Genomic DNA, 23,849 nt, shown 5'->3' on the forward strand with positions numbered 1-23,849 from the left:
GACAGGGACATCAAATATGTCCATAACTTCCATTACAGATAGACCACGTGAACAAAAGTATTGTCCTCTGACTTAGCACATTATGACCTTTCTAACAGTACCTGACCTGGCATATCTCGCAGGAATTATTATGATTTCGACACACTGATGGTAACCAATATGCCGAGTGCCCCCAATCCAACCAGCGTCACACCCCCAACGCGAGAGCGGTGCAGGAAGGAGTAATCAGAATACACCCGAATACACCTCAGGAGCCGCCCCCCCCCCCCATTCAGACAGCATGACAGGTTGTCGTGTTGTTTGAGTGCGATGGGCTCGCAAGCCGCTCCCCGGCCTCTGGGCGCCACCATGTGCTTTACCTGCTGAGGCCATGAGTTGAGGTAGGGCTCTGGGCTCTGGTGCTGCTGCTGCTCTTTGGCCATTTCTTCCTTTTTGAGCTGCAGTGGCGAGGGCCAGGCGCAGCTCGCCTCCAGGCGCGCTCTTCTGGGTGGAGTATTAAGCCCCTTCCCGCTCTTAATCCGGGGCCGCAGGATATGCCAGCACGGGCTGGGAACACTCTGGCCACCAGGTCAACCCGCGTACGCTCAGGAGCCTGCTTTGCTGTGAGTAAGGAGTCCGAATTGTGGTTCTCTGGCCCTTTGGCGCAGTCCCATCCCCGCGTCTTGTTTGCTCCCCAGCAGGGCTGAACGGGCCTCCTTGGAGCTCCTGCCTTGACCTTGAGATCCGGTGCGGCGGGGATCGTGAGCAAGAGGAAGGAACGTCGTTCTGCCCTTCCACCCCTTCGGCTAAAGGCTTGCCCTTTCGACGGCGTCTTGCGTGCGGTAGCGCATCTGGCTGCGGATCAGAAGTCCGCCCGAGTGGGATGGTCTCGCTTTCGTCCTCGGGGGTCTCTGTGACGGGAGGCTCGCCTCCACAGGCTCTGCTGCCGTCCCCTTCAGCGGCCCTTTGAAAAGGGCCCTGAGCTTGCTTCTCTTTCAAGGAGGTCAAAGGGATGCTGAAAAGCAAAGATGCCACTCCAAGAGCACGGCCAGAGGCCACGAGCCAGACAGGAGTCGAACCTGCACTCTCCTGATCCGTAGTCAGACGCGTTATCCGTTGCGCCACTGGCCCTGGCGGCTGCGGGCTTTCCCTTGCACGGTTATGTCTCTGAAATGAGGCCACCCGGTAAGATTAGGAGACACCTGCTGTCTCAGCCCAGCTTTGCATTCTCCGGAAGAGCAGGAGAGAATGCAAGAAGAAAGGCAGCGGCAGAGAAAGATGAGGAAAACACCTCGTCACGGCCGGCCAGGGAGCGAGCGCTCGTGCCCCTTCTCCAAGCTGCCTTCCTCATCCGCGTGGGAACCGAGAGCGGAAGCCCTGCTGTTTCTGCCCGGCTTCGATCCGGGGACCTTTCGCGTGTCAGGCGAACGTGATAACCGCTACACTACAGAAACAGGCCCCTGGCGGCCCCTTTGGCTCTCACGAAGGCCGCAGCAGGCCCTGGAAACAGGCCAAAGGACCTGGCTGGCGCTGGCCGAAGCCCTTGGCGGAAAGCTCACAGTCCGCTTCCCGGGAGGCCAGGGGCAGGCGGGAAGGGCGTTGGTGGTTCAGTGGTAGAATTCTCGCCTGCCACGCGGGAGGCCTGGGTTCGATTCCCAGCCAACGCAACGCTGCTCCTTTTTGGGGCTACGGCCGTGTGACCCCTCCGTGCCCAGGGCAGCCACCTGAAAACGCCAAGGTGCGGGCAGGCTGTAAACGGAGAGCAGATTCTCCCAGCGCTGCTGGGTGGCACTGAAGCCGGACTTCCCAACCAGCCGCAAACTGCGCTCCTGGATCCCACAGAAGCCAGTCTACAAATGCAGCACACAGCCCCCTTTACTGCATTTCAGCTCCTGGCTCCCAGATCAGCACTGGGTCCGGTAAAGAGACCAGTTATTTAAACCCGATGCTCTTTACTAAAACGCTTCCCTCTGACGCCAAGGGGTCAGCCGCAGCACCACTTCAGTATACGTTTGGATCTTACCTAAAACACCACGCTGCCCGCCAATCCTTTAGCAACTAAAACTAACCGTCTATTGAAAAAAGAAAGAAAGAAACCATAAGAGAAATGTCAAAGGGTCAAAGCAAATCAGATACGTACAAATGATCGAAAGTCCATATGCATCAGGTTTCCAGGAGAATTGTGGAGCTGCAGGCTCGTACAGTTCCTCCGCTACACAGCCGACACCTGGATGGGTCTTAGTCCTTCGGTTCAGTCGCAAGTGAATCGAGCCACAGGCAGGTATATGTCAGTAACTGAACAGGAACAAAGGCAAAATGGTTTCTGTCCTTTCATCTTATATACCCTCTGTCTCTGGCCATGCGGCCTGTGGAAACTTACAGGGGCGAAAATGGAGTCCAGAGTCACATGGGCCAATCCTGGTGACTCCTCAGGTATGCCTTGGGTGTCTTCCTGGGCCCTTTGCTTCTGTAAAGGTTTGGACGGGCCATTAAGCGGGCTATTGTCCTGCCGCCTCTCCGTCTGGGCTGTATCCCAGCCAGCACAATTGGAAAGACAGGGACATCAAATATGTCCATAACTTCCATTACAGATAGACCACGTGAACAAAAGTATTGTCCTCTGACTTAGCACATTATGACCTTTCTAACAGTACCTGACCTGGCATATCTCGCAGGAATTATTATGATTTCGACACACTGATGGTAACCAATATGCCGAGTGCCCCCAATCCAACCAGCGTCACACCCCCAACGCGAGAGCGGTGCAGGAAGGAGTAATCAGAATACACCCGAATACACCTCAGGAGCCGCCCCCCGCCCCATTCAGACAGCATGACAGGTTGTCGTGTTGTTTGAGTGCGATGGGCTCGCAAGCCGCTCCCCGGCCTCTGGGCGCCACCATGTGCTTTACCTGCTGAGGCCATGAGTTGAGGTAGGGCTCTGGGCTCTGGTGCTGCTGCTGCTCTTTGGCCATTTCTTCCTTTTTGAGCTGCAGTGGCGAGGGCCAGGCGCAGCTCGCCTCCAGGCGCGCTCTTCTGGGTGGAGTATTAAGCCCCTTCCCGCTCTTAATCCGGGGCCGCAGGATATGCCAGCACGGGCTGGGAACACTCTGGCCACCAGGTCAACCCGCGTACGCTCAGGAGCCTGCTTTGCTGTGAGTAAGGAGTCCGAATTGTGGTTCTCTGGCCCTTTGGCGCAGTCCCATCCCCGCGTCTTGTTTGCTCCCCAGCAGGGCTGAACGGGCCTCCTTGGAGCTCCTGCCTTGACCTTGAGATCCGGTGCGGCGGGGATCGTGAGCAAGAGGAAGGAACGTCGTTCTGCCCTTCCACCCCTTCGGCTAAAGGCTTGCCCTTTCGACGGCGTCTTGCGACGGTAGCGCATCTGGCTGCGGATCAGAAGTCCGCCCGAGTGGGATGGTCTCGCTTTCGTCCTCGGGGGTCTCTGTGACGGGAGGCTCGCCTCCACAGGCTCTGCTGCCGTCCCCTTCAGCGGCCCTTTGAAAAGGGCCCTGAGCTTGCTTCTCTTTCAAGGAGGTCAAAGGGATGCTGAAAAGCAAAGATGCCACTCCAAGAGCACGGCCAGAGGCCACGAGCCAGACAGGAGTCGAACCTGCACTCTCCTGATCCGTAGTCAGACGCGTTATCCGTTGCGCCACTGGCCCTGGCGGCTGCGGGCTTTCCCTTGCACGGTTATGTCTCTGAAATGAGGCCACCCGGTAAGATTAGGAGACACCTGCTGTCTCAGCCCAGCTTTGCATTCTCCGGAAGAGCAGGAGAGAATGCAAGAAGAAAGGCAGCGGCAGAGAAAGATGAGGAAAACACCTCGTCACGGCCGGCCAGGGAGCGAGCGCTCGTGCCCCTTCTCCAAGCCTGCCTTCCTCATCCGCGTGGGAACCGAGAGCGGAAGCCCTGCTGTTTCTGCCCGGCTTCGATCCGGGGACCTTTCGCGTGTCAGGCGAACGTGATAACCGCTACACTACAGAAACAGGCCCCTGGCGGCCCCTTTGGCTCTCACGAAGGCCGCAGCAGGCCCTGGAAACAGGCCAAAGGACCTGGCTGGCGCTGGCCGAAGCCCTTGGCGGAAAGCTCACAGTCCGCTTCCCGGGAGGCCAGGGGCAGGCGGGAAGGGCGTTGGTGGTTCAGTGGTAGAATTCTCGCCTGCCACGCGGGAGGCCTGGGTTCGATTCCCAGCCAACGCAACGCTGCTCCTTTTTGGGGCTACGGCCGTGTGACCCCTCCGTGCCCAGGGCAGCCACCTGAAAACGCCAAGGTGCGGGCAGGCTGTAAACGGAGAGCAGATTCTCCCAGCGCTGCTGGGTGGCACTGAAGCGGACTTCCCAACCAGCCGCAAACTGCGCTCCTGGATCCCCACAGAAGCCAGTCTACAAATGCAGCACACAGCCCCCTTTACTGCATTTCAGCTCCTGGCTCCCAGATCAGCACTGGGTCCGGTAAAGAGACCAGTTATTTAAACCCGATGCTCTTTACTAAAACGCTTCCCTCTGACGCCAAGGGGTCAGCCGCAGCACCACTTCAGTATACGTTTGGATCTTACCTAAAACACCACGCTGCCCGCCAATCCTTTAGCAACTAAAACTAACCGTCTATTGAAAAAAGAAAGAAAGAAACCATAAGAGAAATGTCAAAGGGTCAAAGCAAATCAGATACGTACAAATGATCGAAAGTCCATATGCATCAGGTTTCCAGGAGAATTGTGGAGCTGCAGGCTCGTACAGTTCCTCCGCTACACAGCCGACACCTGGATGGGTCTTAGTCCTTCGGTTCAGTCGCAAGTGAATCGAGCCACAGGCAGGTATATGTCAGTAACTGAACAGGAACAAAGGCAAAATGGTTTCTGTCCTTTCATCTTATATACCCTCTGTCTCTGGCCATGCGGCCTGTGGAAACTTACAGGGGCGAAAATGGAGTCCAGAGTCACATGGGCCAATCCTGGTGACTCCTCAGGTATGCCTTGGGTGTCTTCCTGGGCCCTTTGCTTCTGTAAAGGTTTGGACGGGCCATTAAGCGGGCTATTGTCCTGCCGCCTCTCCGTCTGGGCTGTATCCCAGCCAGCACAATTGGAAAGACAGGGACATCAAATATGTCCATAACTTCCATTAGCGATGGGCTCGCAAGCCGCTCCCCGGCCTCTGGGCGCCACCATGTGCTTTACCTGCTGAGGCCATGAGTTGAGGTAGGGCTCTGGGCTCTGGTGCTGCTGCTGCTCTTTGGCCATTTCTTCCTTTTTGAGCTGCAGTGGCGAGGGCCAGGCGCAAGGCGCGCTCTTCTGGGTGGAGTATTAAGCCCCTTCCCGCTCTTAACACTTCTTGAATTTTTGATCATGAAGAAGCCAGACTTCTTAATCTGGTAACACCTTTTTTTGATCCTACAGTGGCCATGATGCTAACCTTATCAAATTTGATCCAGAGGGAGCATTGTTTACTGTCGTCAAAATCAGTTACAGCTTTTGGACGTTACCATTGTCCTTCATTTCCCAGTACCGATTTGCATTTCATTTCAAAGGGGTCCAACACTCCTTGAATTTTTGATCTCACGGATACAAAAATTCTCTTGCCTTATTTCATGCTCAAATGACACGGGTATTCTCACCATTTTCTAAATCGTTTTTTTTTTTCCAGTACATAGATGACCTCTTTTTAGTTACTGGTATTAGGAAGGTGTAGCTGGAAAGGCTTGAAGAACTCCTTCAGATTGTAAAGAATTAGGCTTGAAGTGTAATCCTGCCAAGGCACTGTTAATGACTACTCGTGTCTCTTTGTTGGATCTCACTTTGAGAAAATGTGGTTGGACCCTAATGCCACAGAAAGTGGACATGATAGAAAAGGTGCCCATACTACAGGACTCAACAGCTTTAAGATCCTTTTTGGGTTTAACTGCCTATCACAGAGATGTCATTCCCAGTTTTGCTTCAATTGCAGGTCCCTTGTACCAACTGTTGAAGAAGAATTTTCAATGGGAATGGACAGAGCAACACATGAAAGCAGTATCCCAGTTGAAACAGGCCATTGTCAAGGCTCCTGTATTGATCACTCCAAATCCAGAGATTCCTTATCATCTGGAGGTGATGGTGAATGTTAGTGCATTAGGGGCTGTGGCTTCACAAGAGAGTCATGGAAAAATCAGACTTGTGGCTTATGCCTCATGTTTGATATCACCAATTGAGCTTAAATACGACAATTGTGAAAAGTACTTGTTGGCAAGTAGCTAGGCCATTTAACATTTTTCTTTTTTGATTGGCCTCAGCCCAATCATATTACATTCATCGCACACACTCATTCAGTTCTTGTTGTCCAATAGGGTAAAAGATGGGTAAGTCTCAAATGCTCGCTTAGCCCACTGGGCATTGCTGTTGCAAGGGAAAGATATTGCAGTGAAACCTGTTAGGACACCATCTCTGTTAGCAGCTGCTTAACTGTACAAAGGGGAACCACATGTGTGTCCAGATACTGATCAACTGGATCAAAGGGCGGAGGCGAGGAGAAAGCTTTATCTACCCTTGATACAGGAAAGAGATTTCTTCAAGGGGTACCATTTCTTTGTATACGGCTCAAGTTACTACCATGAAGGGAAACTTTATACTGGGTTCGGAATCTATGCAGTTCCACCAGGAGAAAAAGGAGAACTTTGGGAGAAAGCATATCTATGCACCTCACATTTGGCCCAATATGCTGAATTAGCAGCAGTGGTTTGTGTATTGTGTGCAGTTCTCCATCGCCACTGCAAATCAAAACATCTGTCTGTTTTCAGACTCAGCATGGGTATGCAATTCTCTTATAGAGTTTCTATCATGCTGGGAAACTTATGGATTCACATTTTTAGACAGGTCACCTATTAAGTATGCACCACTGTTAAAATACATCCATTGGCTAGCAGCAAAACTCACTACTCCAGGAAGGCCAATTACAATGAAAAGATAAGGACCCATTGTAAATTAGAACTCTATGCTATGGAAAACGGGAAGGCCGACAAATTGGCCCGAGAAGAAGCCCGATCAGGAAAATCCTGGAGTGAAAAAGACCAAGAGTATTCTTCTTCCAAGAGTACTATCTCTAGTCTAGTCTGCCCAATTGCCACAACTAGGGTTGAAAAGACTAACATACCTGAATTAAGAGAGATGCAGAAATTAGATAAAGACATAGCAAGAGTAACCCAAGAGCTTTCCAAAGCAGAAGGAGAGTGGTCACTCACCGATCCCTTATACAGAAGATATGGACAGTATTTGCAGGTAGTGGACCAAGTTCTGATGTATAAAGGAGGTCCTTTCCCTGTGTGGGTAGTTCCAGCTTAGCTACGGAGGAAAATGATGTATATGGTTCATGACATTCCAACAGGAGGACATCAGGAAGTAGACAAAACTGTCCAACATCTTGAATCTGTGGGATGGTGACCACTTCTTAGGATGGATGTGCAACACTACTGTGACAACCTTTTGACATGTCCTCAAGCCAATCCTACTCCATCCAAAAGAAATGTTCCATTAAAATCTCAGGTATATGAAGGCCCATGGATGGCTTTGCAGATTGACTTCATAGGTCTTTTGCCAAGGACCCAGAGAGGTAACCAATATCTGTTGGTGGTTGTCAATCCTTTTTCAAAGTGGGTAGAGGCATTTCCTCTAAAAGCAAATACTGCAAAAGCCACATCCTGGGTCCTGGTAGAACAAGTCTTCTCTCGATGGGGGATCCCTGCAAAGGTGGAATCAGATCAGGGCTCATACTTCACCAGACAGTTCTTTAAGGACTGCCTTAAATTGATAGGAGTTCCACTACACATCCCATATAGACCACAGTCATCTGGGATGGTGGAACAAACCAGTTGGACTATAAAGATAATGTTGAAGAAAATGGTTGATGCCAATGGGTGTAACTGGGACACCTTCGTGCCTCTAATTCTAATGGCACTGAGGGCAACACCTGCTGCATCTACTGATAAAACATCCTTTGAGGTGATGACAGGCCGAAATATGTGATTACCAGAACATTTGATCTGGCACACCAGTGGCACTCAACTGGAGGGAATACAAATGGATACATACGTGCAAAATCTGCGAAACCATTTGAATCAGGTCCACATGCAAGTAGCTGTTAAATTGGGAAAGTCCAGATGAAAGGCAAAGGCCTACTTCTACAAAAACCAGAGAGAAAATACTTGGGAGGTTGGCGATCAAGTAATGCTGTTAACTTACAAAACACCAGAGCATGGGCTGTGTAACTGATGGATTGGACCCTTCCGAATCATCAATAAACTCAGTTCAGCAGTATATAAAATTGGGGTAACAGGAGGCAAGCGTAAAAGAAAAAAAATTTACTACACTAATCAGTTAAAGCTGTATCGATCATCCAGGTCTCAAGAGCAGCTTCTTCCTCAGGAGCTAGGTGTACAGCATTCGGTGGAATCATTGCCACTAAAGCCCAGCAGATTAAAACCATGAAATGAGCATTGATATTCCTGATTTACTACACCCTTATTGTCGCTTTAAGGTGAGACTGAGCCAAAATCAAGAAGTTGGGCCTAAAATATTGCAAAAGATACAACAAATTGCTCAAGACCATGAAACACAGCAAAATATACATGCTCAATTGATTGGACATTTGACGCAAAATGCACCTAAGGAAGAAGTAGAACAGACCCTTACGATCAATCCAGGACACGAGACTACCTTAGAATTGCACACCAAACAATTGGAAAATGTTCCTATGGACTCATTTGTTTACTTTGTAAACGTTTTAAGTGCTAATGCAGTGGTAAACATTGTTTGGAGTTGGAAGGGAGAGACAGGACTCTCTCACATCAAACCCACACCCTCACCTGATTTAAAGTTCGAAGGATCTGAGGTAATTTTGGGTTGGAAATATACACGGAAACAGGAAAAATTGATAGTGACTATACAGAAAGAAAACAAATTATCTGCATGGACTAATGGGACAGCACTAACCATACATGACATTTCCCCATGCATGTCTGGTAAATATAGAGAAGGCATTTGTACAGCAACTCATGCCCTCAAATTTCCTGATAATTGTGTTTGGTGGAAGTACATCAATCTAATAGTTCAATCATCACATTTAAATGATCTCTTTGATATTGTGGATTTAGGCTCTAATCCAGACCTTGTCCACAGCCTTATTCAACAAGTTAAGGGAATTAGAGGGGAAGATATCACCTTTGAATATAAATTAGTCAGAGTAGTCGCATTACCATCCAGTGGCTGGAAAAAGATCTTGCCCCTGGATGGTGATTCAAAGGGAGAGGATGTAAAACTTATACCTCCTCACCAACAAATTCAACTTTCCTCATACGTGTTTGTCATTAGGAATAATGAGACAGATGGGATCTGTGACACCTCAACCCAACTGAAACAGTTGTTCTTTTTCCAAAAATTGTATGATGGCACAGTCCTTGTATGTCTCATTCACTATCTCTTTACCAGTGTTTGACCCAGATAGGGATGTGTACAAGCAATTGGCAACTGTCCAGTCCATAGGTCACCTGGAAGACGGTATCTACGGAGAACGTGTCAATGTGTCTCCCTTGGTGGTCTATTACACTCCAACTCAGACCTGGAAAGCTCCACAGACGGAAAAAGGGCCTCGGTACATCTGTAGATGTAATGTGTTTGAGACAGATACTGTTGTGTGTGGATTATAGGGAGTCTTACAAAACAAATGGTCATTGTCATGCATGGTGAGGCTGACTAAGTGGAGGACTCCAATGCAGAGAGTGTCCTATGCTGGAAATGCCCAATTTTGCATGGTAACCAATCAAAAGAGGTACCACTATAGTCCCTTGGAGTGTCAGGTCACAGACCCAAATTTTTGTTTTACTCCAAAACAATCTACTGAATAGGAAATTAAGTTATTTCCTCTATTCCCACCCTTGAGAACATCACTGTCATCCTATCCTACCCATCCTATCATGATTTAACTATCCAAAGTACACTGACATTCCTTGTCTACATTCCCCCTAGGGTTACCATTGAAAGCATTATTGTCTCATAAAGAGACCCATCTCATACAAATTACTAATGATATGGACAAGGCCAAACAGGCTATTTCCGGATTAATGGATGAAGATCAAGAATCTTCAGCAAAACCCTGGATAGAAATCAGATTACAGGGATGGATTATTGTCCAGGGAATTGCCATAGGAATTATTTTCATTCTGCTAGGAAGCATGCAGTGTAAAATTAACAAGTATAAGCCAAGACCCAGATGAGTACCAGGTAATGATGTTGGTGAATATGTATCCATGGTACCCATGACTGCAAGGTACCAGGACATGGAGGACCATCATTATGATACCTTTCCTCCACCACAAGCTGCAGAAGGTGGTGATGAAACAATCCCCACAGGTGATTAACCATCTATGTCCATACTTATGTGATGGGGTTCATTTGCAACCACAACATCAAAGAGGGGATTGTAGTTTATGGGACTAGCCTGCTTGCTTGAACATATATACTTTTCTTTATAAATCTAAGTATTTGGTTTTTTATAATAGGGTCATAGATTCATGTTAAAGTATTATAGCTGTAACACAAGATACTTAAAGGCCACATACTGTATGAAGAGCTAAGGCTGTTAGCATGCATATGTTCGGGACCTTTGGCCCAGATAAATAATGATGACTTAAAGGATAAGGTACATATGTGGTTATAACTTTCACCCTAGATAAGACAGGAGGCATCAAAACAAGTGGGGGATGCTTCAGTTTATGCCCCAAGTAAACTTCACAGGTACACCACAAAAAACACAGAAATGGCCAGAAATAACAAAGGTGAGATGAGCAAAATGTCTGGAAAGAATACGGATATGTCATTAATACGCACAAACCTGCCAACATATAGAATAAGTGTACCCTAATAATTTGTGGATGAAGAAGCCAAGTTTGGACTTAAAAGGAGGACCCATATTGTTTGGGGTATAAGAGGTACTTATGCTTGTGCCCTGCGGTGCTTCATCAGTGGTTGGGGTTTGTGCTTTCTTCTAATAAGAATAGAACTAATAGAATATTTACCATAGAATAGATATCTTTCCTTTGTTAACATCCTTTGTTCTTAGCTGATACTTAGTACTTATTTGTAGTATTAATTTTAGCCTTATAGCCCTTAGATCTCCAGCACTGTCTAGCTCTCCACCTCTCACTCGAGAACTGAGGATCCTGGACACCTGTCTGCCAGGTCACCAAGGAAGAGTGTGAGTATATTAATCCAAAGCATACAGCATATATATATATAACAAGCTTCTTTAGGACAAGACCGTAATTTTAATCATTATCCATTTGATTATTCATTTGTCTATCATTCTATGCTATCTCTATAAAAGTCTATAAAACTATACATATTCGGCTATCTGTGTGAGCATTCCTGTTGTGGACCCCGAGAGTTCCTTGTTGAACTCTGTGTAGCCTGATTATGGGACTAGAACCTCATTATCTTCTGATCAGATCCATTGGTGAGTCTATAACCCACTCAATTACTAAACACCCCAAATCAGTCAATATTGGGCTGCGGGAGAGGCCACTTTGGCTGCCACAAAGATTGCAGCAGGCCCTGGAAAAAGGCCAAAGGACCTGGCTGGTGTTGGCTGAAGCCATTGGCAGAAAGCACACAGTCTGGTTCCAGTCATGGAGAACCTGAGCGGGAAGGGCATTGGTGGTTCAGTGGTAGAACTCTCACTTCCTGTGTGGCAGCCCCTCCCCTCCCCACATACACTCCCCCTCACACACACAGAGGCCCTCCATTTGCCGCTAGGGCTGTTGTGTTGTTTGAGTACGGTGGGCTTGCAAGCTGCTCCCTCGCCACTGTATGCTATACTTGCTGAAGGCATGAGTTGAGGGAACCACTGGGAAGGGCTGCTGCTGCTCTTTGCCCCTTTCTTCTTTTTTGAGAAGCAGTGGAGAGGGCCAGATGTAGGTTGCTGAGAGGCGTGCTCTTTTGGCTGGAGTATTAAGCCCTTTCCCACTCTTTATCAAGGGCCACAGGATACGCCAGCATGGGGTGGGAAAACTCTGGCCACCAGGTCAACCTGCCTAAGCTCAAGAGTCTGCTTTGCCATGAATAAGAAGCCCAAAGGGTTGCTACTCTGGCCCATTGGCACGGTTCCCATCCCTGCAGCTTGGTTGCTCCCCAGCAGGGATGAAAGGGCCTCCTTCAAGCTCCTGGCTTGACGGTGAGATGTGGTTGGGTGGGGATCGTTAGCCTTCGCTCTCCCAAGAGGAAGGAAAGTCATTTTGCCCTTCCACCCCTTTAGCCAAAGGCTTGCCCTTTTGACAGCATATTCTGTGGTGCAACGATAGTGCATCTGACTCTAGCTCTGAAGTCCATGACTTTTAAAGACGTCGGAATCCAATTCTCTTGCTTTCTGCCTTGGGTGTCTCGTTGACAGTAGGTTCACCTCTAAAGGCTATGCTGCAGTCTCATTTAGTGGCCCTTTGAAAAGTGCCCTGAGCTCAAAGGAGGCCCTTTCAGCCCTGTTGGGGAGCAAACAAGATGCGGGGATGGGAACTGCGCCAAAGGGCCAGAGAATTCGGACTCCTTACACACAACAAAGCAGGCTCCTGAGCTTACGCGGGTTTACCTGGTGACTGCCTCTTCTCTGATCACTAGGCAAGTTCCTGGTTTGTGACACACTGATATCGATATATTTAATTCAGTGGAGTTACCCCTGGGATGATTTCTGGCTCCCTATAACTTTAAATAATAATAATTAATAATACTTAGGTCTTATATAGTGGTTTTTGACAGTAACCTTTTTGTAATGTATTTATATTCAGAACTCAACTTCATATTTATATTGACTGCTTCCTTTTTGCATTTCTCTTATCCTGGGCAATGAAAACAATAAGTTAGTTTCACTTTTGTTTACAATGTTTCACTTCCAGGATCCCAGAGTTGCAGTGCGTGGGTTACAAACACTACAAGGGAATCATTTAAAAACATTTTTAAAAATCATTGAAACATTTTTTGGTTTAGATTCTGTAAAGGCTTGCTTTTTAGGAAATGTAAATGTTGTGACAAATTTAACTTGACAGCATGCCCACATATGAGTTGACTTTGAAAAGAGAATAATATAAAACACTTTTTAAAACAATTTTTGGTATATGTCCTGCTGGTTGTACAGCTATGTAGGCTTTTTCTTCTCTTTCCTAATACAGCTTTTCTGTGATTGTGCAGGGAAGTACTTGTTAGCCTATAATTCTGATAGCAGTGTAGTCTGCTGTAACAAATGATTGTGATGTTATTAATTCAGGATAATGTTGCAAAATGAGGGAAACAAAGAGAATGTTTAGTGGGGGCACATCTTAAAAATGCCCAGGTTAGTATGACATGTCAAATGTGGGACTTGATTGCACATATAAAAAGAAATTCTAAAAAAATGTGTGATTCTAGAGAAAGTTACTTTGCCGATGGCATAATAAGCACTAAGGGCCTGATCCAAAGCCCACTGAAGTCAATAGAAGGACTTCCATTGATTCTAATGGGAGTACTGAACTAGGTACTAATAGTCTAGGGCAACTTGAAATCCAGCCATATGAGGCATAAATCAGTCCACCAAATCAATGCAAATCAATGGGAACTTATTTTTCCAAGGATGTACCCGTACTGCATAATCTTCCACTTCTGATAGTCCAGAAGGAGGAGCTATGTCATGACATAATATAAATTTGCTAACATGGAATGTTTCATAAAAATTATAGATGGAAAAGACCATCTAGTGTTCCCTACAGTATATTCAATGAAAACAAATCAAGAGAAAACACATCTTTTGACAACTAAAATAATAAGACGTGTTAATTCAAATACCTGAAATCAAACTGGGTATATGTTCTGTAAATCTGATGTGTTGGAAATTTTCCCTCAGTGGGCAAGTTCCCCTTTGGCTTAGAATATTCACATGGACAATTAAAACTTCCATGCTTGGAATTCTTTTTAGGTGGCTTAAGATAGTTTTGGTTTCCTGTTTAAAATAATGGTGTTTACTCTGATCTGTTGCATAATTAGGGAGTGATTAGTGAGTTCCTCCAGCTCCTTCTCTTTGATTAATTTGGGCAAATGGACCTGATTGTCATAAATTGTGCTTTTAATTATATCTATTCTTATTGGCCTTCAGACCAATGCTGTTTTGATGCATAGGGCCACGAGGGCTTGAACATTTGAGGTGAGGATAGGGACAAAAAAGGAAATAAGTTATTTTGCTCCATATTTTAAATCATGCAACAATACATTAACTTCAAATAAATTAGGAACTATGCTCATGATCACTTCCATATAATTGTAGGGACAGTGGCACCAGATCATAGTCTTTCCTTTGTTCTGTGATGCAAATCAGTGCATGTATACTACTTTGGCAGGCACTATATAACAACCATAGACAAACCATTTAAAATTGTCTTTAGCTGATCAGACATACAGAGCCGTTTTTCTGCCATGTCCTGACCCTAATTATGAAATGTAGGAATGAGAGATGAAAACAAAGTATCACATTTATATAATATGAGAATCTATATATTATGATAGTCAGCACTAATCATATCTTTATTGCATCCAAGTTCAAAATAAATACTGATTACAAAATAGGCAATATTTACGCTCTTCTTTTCGCAGTGAACAGAGCTTTGGATGAATTAGAATATAAATTGTATTGTGAGTTAGTATCTTTTTTGTTTAAGGAGTCAGGGTTTCCTTAGAAACAGGAAACAAGTAGTCTAGCAGCAGACATTTATGAGGACGAATATGTACACCATCAATTAACACCTTCTTTTTTTCACAAGTTCAGTTATATTTACAACACTGCTATGCATCAGTGAAAGCAGACAGTTTTGTATGTACATCAAGGCTGTGAGAGATGCATTCTCTGTGATACCAGACAAACAAGGATTCACACCATATGTCTAGTTCAAGAGTTTTACTGATTTAGAGCAAATCCATAGTAATTTCCCACTGGGCTGGGCTAGAGTAAATATGGTCAATGACCAGAAATAACAAAGGGAAAATTGGGCAAAATTTGCCTCTAAGTTAGATAACCTCAAGCCCACAATAGTTTTCAAAGCTGTTTTTCTGGCTTGGTTGGCTGCTTGCACCTGAATTCTATGGTGCTTATTTAAGCAGGTTTTAGTAAATCCTGCCAAATGTTTCCAATTCCAAGTGGCAGATTATCTACTTGAATTCTAATATCTGATGCCCAAAAGATTTCATAGCTTGAACATGTTTAAAATTCACCACCAGCAACAAGAAAGCAAAAGCTCAAAGTCTAACAACATCATGTCTACACAAGGCCTTGTATTAGGGATGTGCCTTTGACCATCCCTTTGAAAATCCACCAAAATTTGGCCAGATTAGAAGCTTTAAAAAAATTGCACATGCTCAGTAGAGACTTCCTAAATCTTCACATCTTAATTCCCCAAAGATTCCATCCACACTGAGCATGCTCTCTCCAGTCCAGGGCTGCGGGGTCTGAGCAGAATTTACTCTGTAACTGCAGTTTCTAGCTGCTTTGGGCTGTGCCAGATCTGTGTCCAGCCACCAGAAATGACAGCAGGGAGCCTGTCTTTTTGTGCTTTCAGTGTTCCCTTGCTGATGCCCAGGCACTGTGGAGGAGAAAGCTGATTCATTCAAATGTAGAGGGGACAAGAGCCAGACCTGAGGGGGAGGGAACAGATTGAGACAAAGAGCCTGGTGGGGGAAGATGATGAGTTGGGGAGACTGGGACTGGTTGGAAAAGGAAACAAGGAATGGGACCCACATGTGGGGAGACTAGGATTGGCTGGGTAAGGATACCAGAACTGGAAGCCAGAGATTGAAATATGGGAGTGGCTGGGTCTGGGATACTGCGGGAGACTAAAATGAGGAATAGACTGGGATTAGCTGGACAAAGGAACCAGTAGGATGGGAAGAAGAAAGTTGCGGGGAGGGGAAAGGAGACAGAGCTGACAAGGAGCCAGGAAGAGGGAGGAGAAATGGGATTGGCAAGGCAAAGATTGGGACATAGAGGTTGGAGGGACCGGGGGAGATCTTTGCAGGCATAAAGATCTGCCTATGCTAGTCCTATTTCGGGAACAGGTCCTTATATACTTTTATTTTTTATATGACAATTTTTCAGTAGCTCTGGAAAAGTTAAATATTCTCTACTTTCCACGTGTATCAAAAATAACACTTTCTATGCTGTCCTCCATTTTGAGATCATCTAGACTAAACCAATAAGTACTTTCACACTGGAGGGGATCAGTGCCAGTCAAAATGTACGTTGTCTTTATTTGGTGATGCAGGGCTTCTGCCCTGTTTGATTTTCTTTTTAATTTGGTTTTTACTTTAAACTTGCCACTGAGCTATTGAAATTGTCACATAAAAACAGAAGCTAATAAGGGCCTGATCCTGAAATAAAATCTGCATGGGAGGATGCTTACGCATGCAAATATCCCTTTGAAGGATTGGGTCCTCTGTTTATAATACAGTTTCAGTCCAGCTAAAAAATAATTCAGAGATGTAAAGAATCTGTTTATTGACTGGAATCATAGTTGCTCACATTCTGAACATTTCTAATACGTTGGGAGGGTTTATTGTTGATATGCACACATAAATTCCAGTACATTTATCTGTACTCTAGCTTCCATATTTGTTTGGATATATACTATAGTATCAAGACAAAGAGAAATGTAAGTGATATCATAAAGCCTTGAACAGCTTTTAAACATTTTGGAGAATGAAAATTTAAGGATTTGTTGATACACGACACTACACATTTCAACAGGTGGCACACCTGGGTAGAGCAGTAATGCAACATATGTGATTCTTCATCTGGTTTATTCCACTCCTATGAGTATAATTGATGAGCGTTTAGTGTTGCATTTAAATGGCTTCAAATTGTAAAAGGACTGGCTTTCTTATTTTTAAAAGTAATAGAGATACTGGATAGTGTTTGAATATCTGAAAAAATGGAAAGTACTATGGATGAAACACTGGCTCTAATGAAGATTTGCCATGAAGGGAATGATACAGTAAATAAGCAAAACCTAGATCAAATAATAAAATAATCTTTCATTGTAAAATAACAATGTATGAGCCACATTCTTGGCATACTCTTGCAGGCAAACAAGGAATGCAGGACATAGGAGCAATCAAAGTCTTGGTGCTACTACTTCCTGAGCACACGTGGCGAGGGAGTGTTAATTCTGCCAGCATTTCTGCATATGTTTTAAATAGGCAGGGAAGAGGTGAATCTTGTGCCAAGAGAAAACAATCAGTTAAAGGGTGCATTAATTGTTGCTTCTCTATATGCTGCCCCAGCAGATTAGGTGTCATTCCATCTGTCAATGTTCTCTGCAAGTTGAATGTCTGTGGGAACTGTCAGAGTAGTTGATGTTTTTTCTTAAAAAGCTCTTTCTTACAGTAGTAAAAGAGTTCAACAAAAATTTTTAAAAATATTAAAATACCTTAGCCAAATCTTTTATTAACAATGTAAAATTGTGAGTTAAAACTACTGAACGAGTAAAACAAAATTCAGCATGAAATATTTCACATCAGTTTTTACATTTCAAAAGTCTTGTCTGTAGAATGACCCATCCAACATTCTTTAGGCTTTAATTAAGAGCAGGGAGAGAGCTAGGGTTTTGGCTCAGGATAAATATTCCTGACTTGAGCAGAAGATGTTGCTTTAATGGTCTGGACAGTATCCAGGAAGTATGCAAAGGCTAGCAGGCAACTCTGACAGCTACTATATCTGATAGGAAAGAGTATTCTGGCCAATTAAAGAACTGGGACAGAAATAATGGTTTGTCACTGAATGTGTAACTGAGGCCAATTGGTTCAGATTAACCAATGGATGATCCTTTGTAAGTGAATTTAAAGGTCACAATGAGCAGCCTTTAATGGGTAATAGATAAAAATGTTAAATTAATATGGAGGCAAAAGATTTTCAAATGCTAGACAGAGAGATAAAAATTAGCTTGGCAAATCATACAAAATCACATATAGTGCCTAAGCAAATTGCTCTGATGGCAGAATGTCATAACTAATAAGTATGTGGATAAAGATATGAATTTCTAGCCATTGTGAGAAGCAGGACAGATGATAAAGTGCACACAGGCAAATTGTTCTCCTGAAGGGTTTTATTATTAACTAACGATTGGAAGCATATAGGCATATGGCCGACTCACCACTGTGTACCAGGGAATTTGGGGCTTTGTTAGGTGGTTCTGACTTCCACCTCCTACAGTAAAACAACTGTTAGTGCAGTTAATGATTTACCAGTGGCGACATTGAATGACCCACAAAGAGATTATTTCAGAATGGGTGGTTATAATTTAGATGAGCCAATCAAGTTTCCATGAGGGAATACCAGTTTATGGATCCCTCAAGGTGTTTTCTCTTCATTTCTTTCTTTGGGCAGAGAAATGGTTTGCTTTTTTCATGAATGGTACACAGCTACTAAGTCCATGATCCTTGAAGTCCTCCTGGAAACAGAGGGCTATTTATGTGGAGGCCTTGTGGCTCTGTGTTGGCTCAGGGAGCCCTGACTCTGTGTTGACTCTTCTTGGCAGTGCTGATCCACTGACACAGTGTTGTCCAGGTCTCTCTGGCTGGAATCCAAAAAGTCTGGCTAGTTGTTTGAAGCATATCCAAACCTCACCTCACCTACTGTTATTGACACTTTCTTCCTAATGTAACATGGCTTTTAGTTCACCCACACCACTCACGTAGAGGTTCTGGATCCTTTCTTTACTGATTTGTTGCTTGGGTGTGTATGCTGTGGGCGGCCAGTTTGGTAGTCTGTTCCCACCCACTGGCAGCAGTTGCTCCTGAGGGTTGCAATGCTATGGCAACTTAATTCAAATGACTTTTTATGCTATTACTTGAGATAAGGTTCATAATGGATTTGCATATAAGCAGGGCTTAAATTCAGCTGGAGCTGTCTGGAGCAGAGCTCTGATAAATATTGCCAAACTTGTGGGGCATTAGCTCCAAACCCCCATGACTCCTGCAGGGCTGAAGACCCGAGCCCCAGCATCTTCCCCACAAGGCTAAAGCCCCAAGCTCCATTGCCCCTCCCCGCCTCTGGGGCTAAAGTCCCAAGATCTTCCTCCCCGCAGGACAGAAGCCCCAAGCTTCCTCCCCCGTCCCCCGCAGCCCAGCGGCTGGAGCCCTGAGCTACCCCTGCTGGGCCCTGGAGTTTTATGGGATGTTGGGAGGGTGGGGAGCCTTTGGGAAATACTCTATGAGAATTTAAACCCTGCATATAATAATAATTAATAATAATAATAAGCCCTGCAATAAATGCCCATAGCAGATGTTGTTTCTTTCTCTTTACACAACATACATATTACAGGTGTGGTGGTCAAATAATTACATGTAACATGCAAGGTCTAGCTATATACATACGTGCTGCTCTGGCAGGATTCTGATGGGTTTTGAAACATTAAGGACTGAGCCTCCATTTTGTACATTTAAGAAAAATAGTTCTATTTTTATTTAAATTTCTCTCCACTAATCTAGATCCACAACTGGATTGCAGTAAATTGTAGAAAATAAATTTTGGAAAAGAACAGTATAACCAAGAACACATTTAACCTTTTTGCATATAGAAATGAAGGACAAGTTTCAGACTCTTGCAGCCAAAGACATCATTAAAAGATACGGCTACACTGACTTGATAGAGTTTAATGGAGACACTCACATTGTGGCCTTAATGTACTGTTCGCCTGTGCCTAAGAGCTGCCAAAAATCAACATCAATGGGGAAAATACCCTCTTGGAGGTGTCCTGTTGATGTTGGAATAAACTGGTTTGCCTACAGATTTTAGCCTCATTTTCTTTCTTGTAACCAATGTGTAAACAAAGAGAGCATTTTAATTCTGGAAGCAGACTTTTCTTATCTGTTAATTCATAATTCTCCATTGTTGTTTGCAGTGTTGTTGTAACTGTGCTGGTTCCAGGATGTTAGAGAGACAAGGTAGGTGAGGTAATATCTTTTATTGGACCAACTTCGGTCTCTTTCACCAACAAAAGTTGGTCCAATAAAATATATTATCTCACCTTGCTTGTCTGTCTGATTTATAATCCCACTTTTTACACTTTGGGGAGTGTATTTGGAACTCATTGGGTAGGCATAGTTAGGGCAGAAAATGGAAGGGTAATGTCTTGATTTTCCAAAGAAAGATGAGCCACCATTTTAGGAACAAATTCTAGGGAAGCACTGTAATTATGGGGTCTGCTCATTACACCGAATCACTAAGGTGCCATTAGCATGCCAAATGTACTGCAACTCTGAGACAGGCACTCTAGGTGTTTTAGCAGCTAGGCCTTATAGGCACTAGCCCTGGTGAGTCGCAGTAGCCACTCAGACACATGGCTAGGTGAAAGGGTATTTTACTGGGGCTGGCAGGTGAGGAATAGGTTGTAAATACCTTAGGTACAGAGCCTTTAACAGTTACAGTTCAAAGTGAGCAACAGTGGTTCTTGTTTGGGCCCCTGGGTCAGTTCAATTGAGAGTCAGAGCTCTTCAGGCCTAGTGTCTGAGTTGCCATTCCCAGTCCAGTCTCTACTCAAGCAAATAGGTGCTAGAGGTTTCCAAGCCAGACTCAGTTAGTGTCTCTTATTGGTGCTCCTCTACACTGGCTCCCTGCCCAACTGCTCTTGTTCCTCCATAAGTCCCACACAGTCCTGCATCCAGCTGTGATGTCCAGCAACCACAGCCTGTTCCACATTTAGTTCTGTGTACGGGTCCTGGGGCTTCTCTCCAGCTCTCTCTTCCCATGTAGATGCCGCTTCAGCTTCCCTACACTCCTGGCTTGTCATGCAGCCACTCTTCCTAAAAAGAACTCTGCCACTTGCTGGTTCAGGGCCTTTCCACTTACCTGGCCAGGGGCAAGGGAAGATCAGTGGGGGTGATGGGAATTTAGTTCCCTGCTTTGCAGAGCCATCACAGTACTGTAACTTTGCTTTAACAAACGTAGAAAGGATTTTTTCTACATACAGCCTCAAGCTCACGCACCATTCTGGTAAAAGGAATTACAATGAGAAATGCACTGTAACACTGAATGTAAATAATAAGTGGTTTCCTGCAGGGGGTTAAAGGGAGGCTTAATAAGGCCTTCGAGAGCCAGGTTAAGGTTCAGCGTGGTGAATGGGATTCCTTATTATGAGTTCCTGGGTAACATTTTCAAAAGTGTCTAAGGGTACATCTACACTGCACTTACAAACCTGCAGGTGGCCCCTGCCAGCTGACTCAGGCTCCCGGGGCTTGGACTAAAGAGCTGTTTTAATTGTGGGGCAGACGTTCAGGCTGTAGGACTCTGTGAGGTCAGAGGGTCCCAGAACTCAAGCTGGAAAGTCTACACCACAATTTATCGGCCCCTTAGCCTGAGCCCCGCAAATCTGAGTCAGCTGGCACAGGCCAGCCGTGGGTGTCTAACTGCAGTACAGACATACCCTAAATCCCACCTTCAAAGATCCGTAGGTGGCTCTCTGCCTCTTTGAGCATGTAAGTCTGCCATTTAGGTGCCACTAACACTTCCAAAGTCACTTCTCAGCTGCTCCCTAGCCTTGTAGGTGCCTAAATTCCTGCTGGTCGGCATTCACTAAGGTGCCTAAGACCTGATACTGCCTCACTGATGATTAACTTCTCAGAGCCCTACCACAAACTGAAGCCCTGAATGCCCCAGAGTGGGATTCTCAAACAAGGTCTGCCTTGCCAGTGGGTCTTGATTCTGGAAGTGTGCTCTGAGCATGTCTAAGACTTGGTAACTATCAGCCGACTGCAGCAGGAGAGCCAAATGCAGTCCACCGATAGGTAGGGTTCCCACCTCTGAGGGCCAAAAAACCAGGATATCCAGGATTATCCTGAGCCCATAAAACTGGATAGCTGATAGTGCGTACTAGATTCCTAGGACAGCTTCCTCAAAAAAGGGATGCTCCTAGGAAAACCTGGCCAGATGACAACACTACTGATGGGGGGAAGGAGGAGGAGGGCTTGGGGGAGCAGTACAGCACCTGCACAAACAACAGCTGGGTGCACATGGAAACATAGGGCAAGCGTGAAACAGATATCAAGACTAAGCAGGAGAAAGAGAGGGGTTTTGGCTGCTAGGGCATGGGCTACCTATGCAGCTGACCTGGTTTAGGTGCCTAACTCCAAGAGAGGGTTGACAGATGAGGATCCTGAGCAGATGGAGGTGACTATCTTTGGCCCATCAACCAGGTGCACCTGGTCAAGCACAGAACTGAGTCTAGGGGCAGGCAAGCAGGGGAGTTGCCCTGGTGCTGCTGGACTTCCACCCCCCTCCCCCCCGCTCTGATTGGCCAGCAGTTTTTGCTCTGCTCTGATTTGATTTCCCCCCTCTCCCAGCCACAGGGAGGGGGTGGGGACACAACGTCTTTCATCTTAGCTAGCAAAATGGCCACTCCTGGTCAGCCGCTTAGGTACCTAAGTCCCTCTCCTATCCCCATTCCTTTCCTTTTCATTTTATTCCTTTGCAAGCTTTGGTGGCTCCCCACTCAGTTTTCTGGCTTCTGAAAATTCCTTCCTTAGGCAGCTAACTCCCCTCATGCATTGTATGAAGAACCTGGGCACCTGGCTTGGGGCTGAAAATTAAACTGGGCATCAGGCTCCCTAGGGGTTAAGCATTTCAACACTGAACGGAGCAACACCTATGTACTTCTAAGGATCTAGGCCTAAGTGCATAAGTCCCTTTTGAAAATGGGGAAAATTTCCCCTAAGTTTCTTTGTTGCTGCTCAGAGGGGTTTGTGTGAGTGATAGGTATATGAAAATACATAAAAATATATGTATTTAACCACTGCAGTTTTACACAGAGCAATCGTTCTGTTTACAAATGATATTGCTGATTTGAATGCTGGGTGCACCACACTTAAGGCATCTTGTCTTAAATGTATGGATTTTACAAAATTTTATCTGCATTAGCAATCACAGAAATCTTTCATGGGACACAAAAACAGGAAAATAAAGCCCAATCAAAAAAATTGATACTTGTTTAAGGAGAAATATATAAAAGGGGAATAATATTAAAAAAAACAAGTAGCACCTTCTCGACCCAGCTGTCCTTATAAGTTGGTGCCTTGTTGTTTTTTCCCTTTCCTGAACTGTCATTGTATCACTGCTTCTGTAAGCTACTCAGTCTGATTAAAATCAATGTGGTGAAACTAGCCACCTCATTACACTCACTTAGACTGAATTCTGATAGCCAGCACTTACTGTTCTTAATAACTGCCACTTAGGATTTGTGAACCTTTATTGGCACCTTGGTATTTTTTTTTGTCTTACTTTGAAATTTACATGTCTTCAGAACAACTAAAATTCACAAGAACAAACTAATTAATGGATTCCAGTTTTGACAGCTACAAGAAGACAGATGAGAAAGTAACATGCTTCTGGCAGCGTGTTATCAATTGGGAGGCAACAGTGCATTCCCTCTATGTGGTACAGTGATCTGGAACAGACACTGACAGATGACACAGCTCTTGACAGTGAAGCCTGTACAAGCTGACAGCGCCGCTTGCAGTCAGTCAAGTCCACATTTTGCACTGGAACTGAACCAACTTGATTTGCAGAATATGCTTTTCTTGATCTGCTTTCTGAATGTACAGTAGGTGGGAGGAAATATTTTCAGGTATTTACACTGAGCAATGGATCCCAGAATCTACTGTACAACACTAAAATAAATAAATACAAACAAATATGAGTAATAAGGAATTAAATGAATTAAAAAAAAATTCAAGAGCCTAAGAGTGCTTTGCTTTCTTTTTTTAACTTTGTGTTTTGGGGGGAATAAAAAAAGTTCCTGTTTTCATAATACGCTGTCATTTTGTTAATTCATAAGGCAGATCTATAACCTGAGGGT

The 23,849-nt window shown here is 45.0% G+C and overlaps 6 non-coding genes across 6 annotated transcripts; 2 read left to right on the plus strand and 4 right to left on the minus strand.

Annotated features, from left to right (window-relative positions):
• Positions 1–1,037: 1,037 nt before the first annotated feature.
• Positions 1,038–1,110, minus strand: TRNAR-ACG (transfer RNA arginine (anticodon ACG)). Its single transcript has one exon. It is a non-coding gene; the product is annotated as a tRNA-Arg (tRNA).
• Positions 1,111–1,360: 250 nt separating this feature from the next.
• Positions 1,361–1,433, minus strand: TRNAV-GAC (transfer RNA valine (anticodon GAC)). Its single transcript has one exon. It is a non-coding gene; the product is annotated as a tRNA-Val (tRNA).
• Positions 1,434–1,575: 142 nt separating this feature from the next.
• On the plus strand, positions 1,576–1,646 carry TRNAG-GCC (transfer RNA glycine (anticodon GCC)). The gene has a single exon. It is a non-coding gene; the product is annotated as a tRNA-Gly (tRNA).
• Positions 1,647–3,567: 1,921 nt separating this feature from the next.
• TRNAR-ACG (transfer RNA arginine (anticodon ACG)) lies at positions 3,568–3,640 on the minus strand. The gene has a single exon. It is a non-coding gene; the product is annotated as a tRNA-Arg (tRNA).
• Positions 3,641–3,891: 251 nt separating this feature from the next.
• TRNAV-GAC (transfer RNA valine (anticodon GAC)) lies at positions 3,892–3,964 on the minus strand. Its single transcript has one exon. It is a non-coding gene; the product is annotated as a tRNA-Val (tRNA).
• Positions 3,965–4,106: 142 nt separating this feature from the next.
• Positions 4,107–4,177, plus strand: TRNAG-GCC (transfer RNA glycine (anticodon GCC)). The gene has a single exon. It is a non-coding gene; the product is annotated as a tRNA-Gly (tRNA).
• The last annotated feature ends 19,672 nt before the right edge of the window (positions 4,178–23,849 follow it).

Source organism: Emydura macquarii, unplaced genomic scaffold (assembly GCF_026122565.2).
Source record: "Emydura macquarii macquarii isolate MOO-44397 ecotype Brisbane River unplaced genomic scaffold, CSIRO-AGI_Emac_v2 contig_3019, whole genome shotgun sequence".
NCBI lineage: Eukaryota > Metazoa > Chordata > Testudines > Chelidae > Emydura > Emydura macquarii.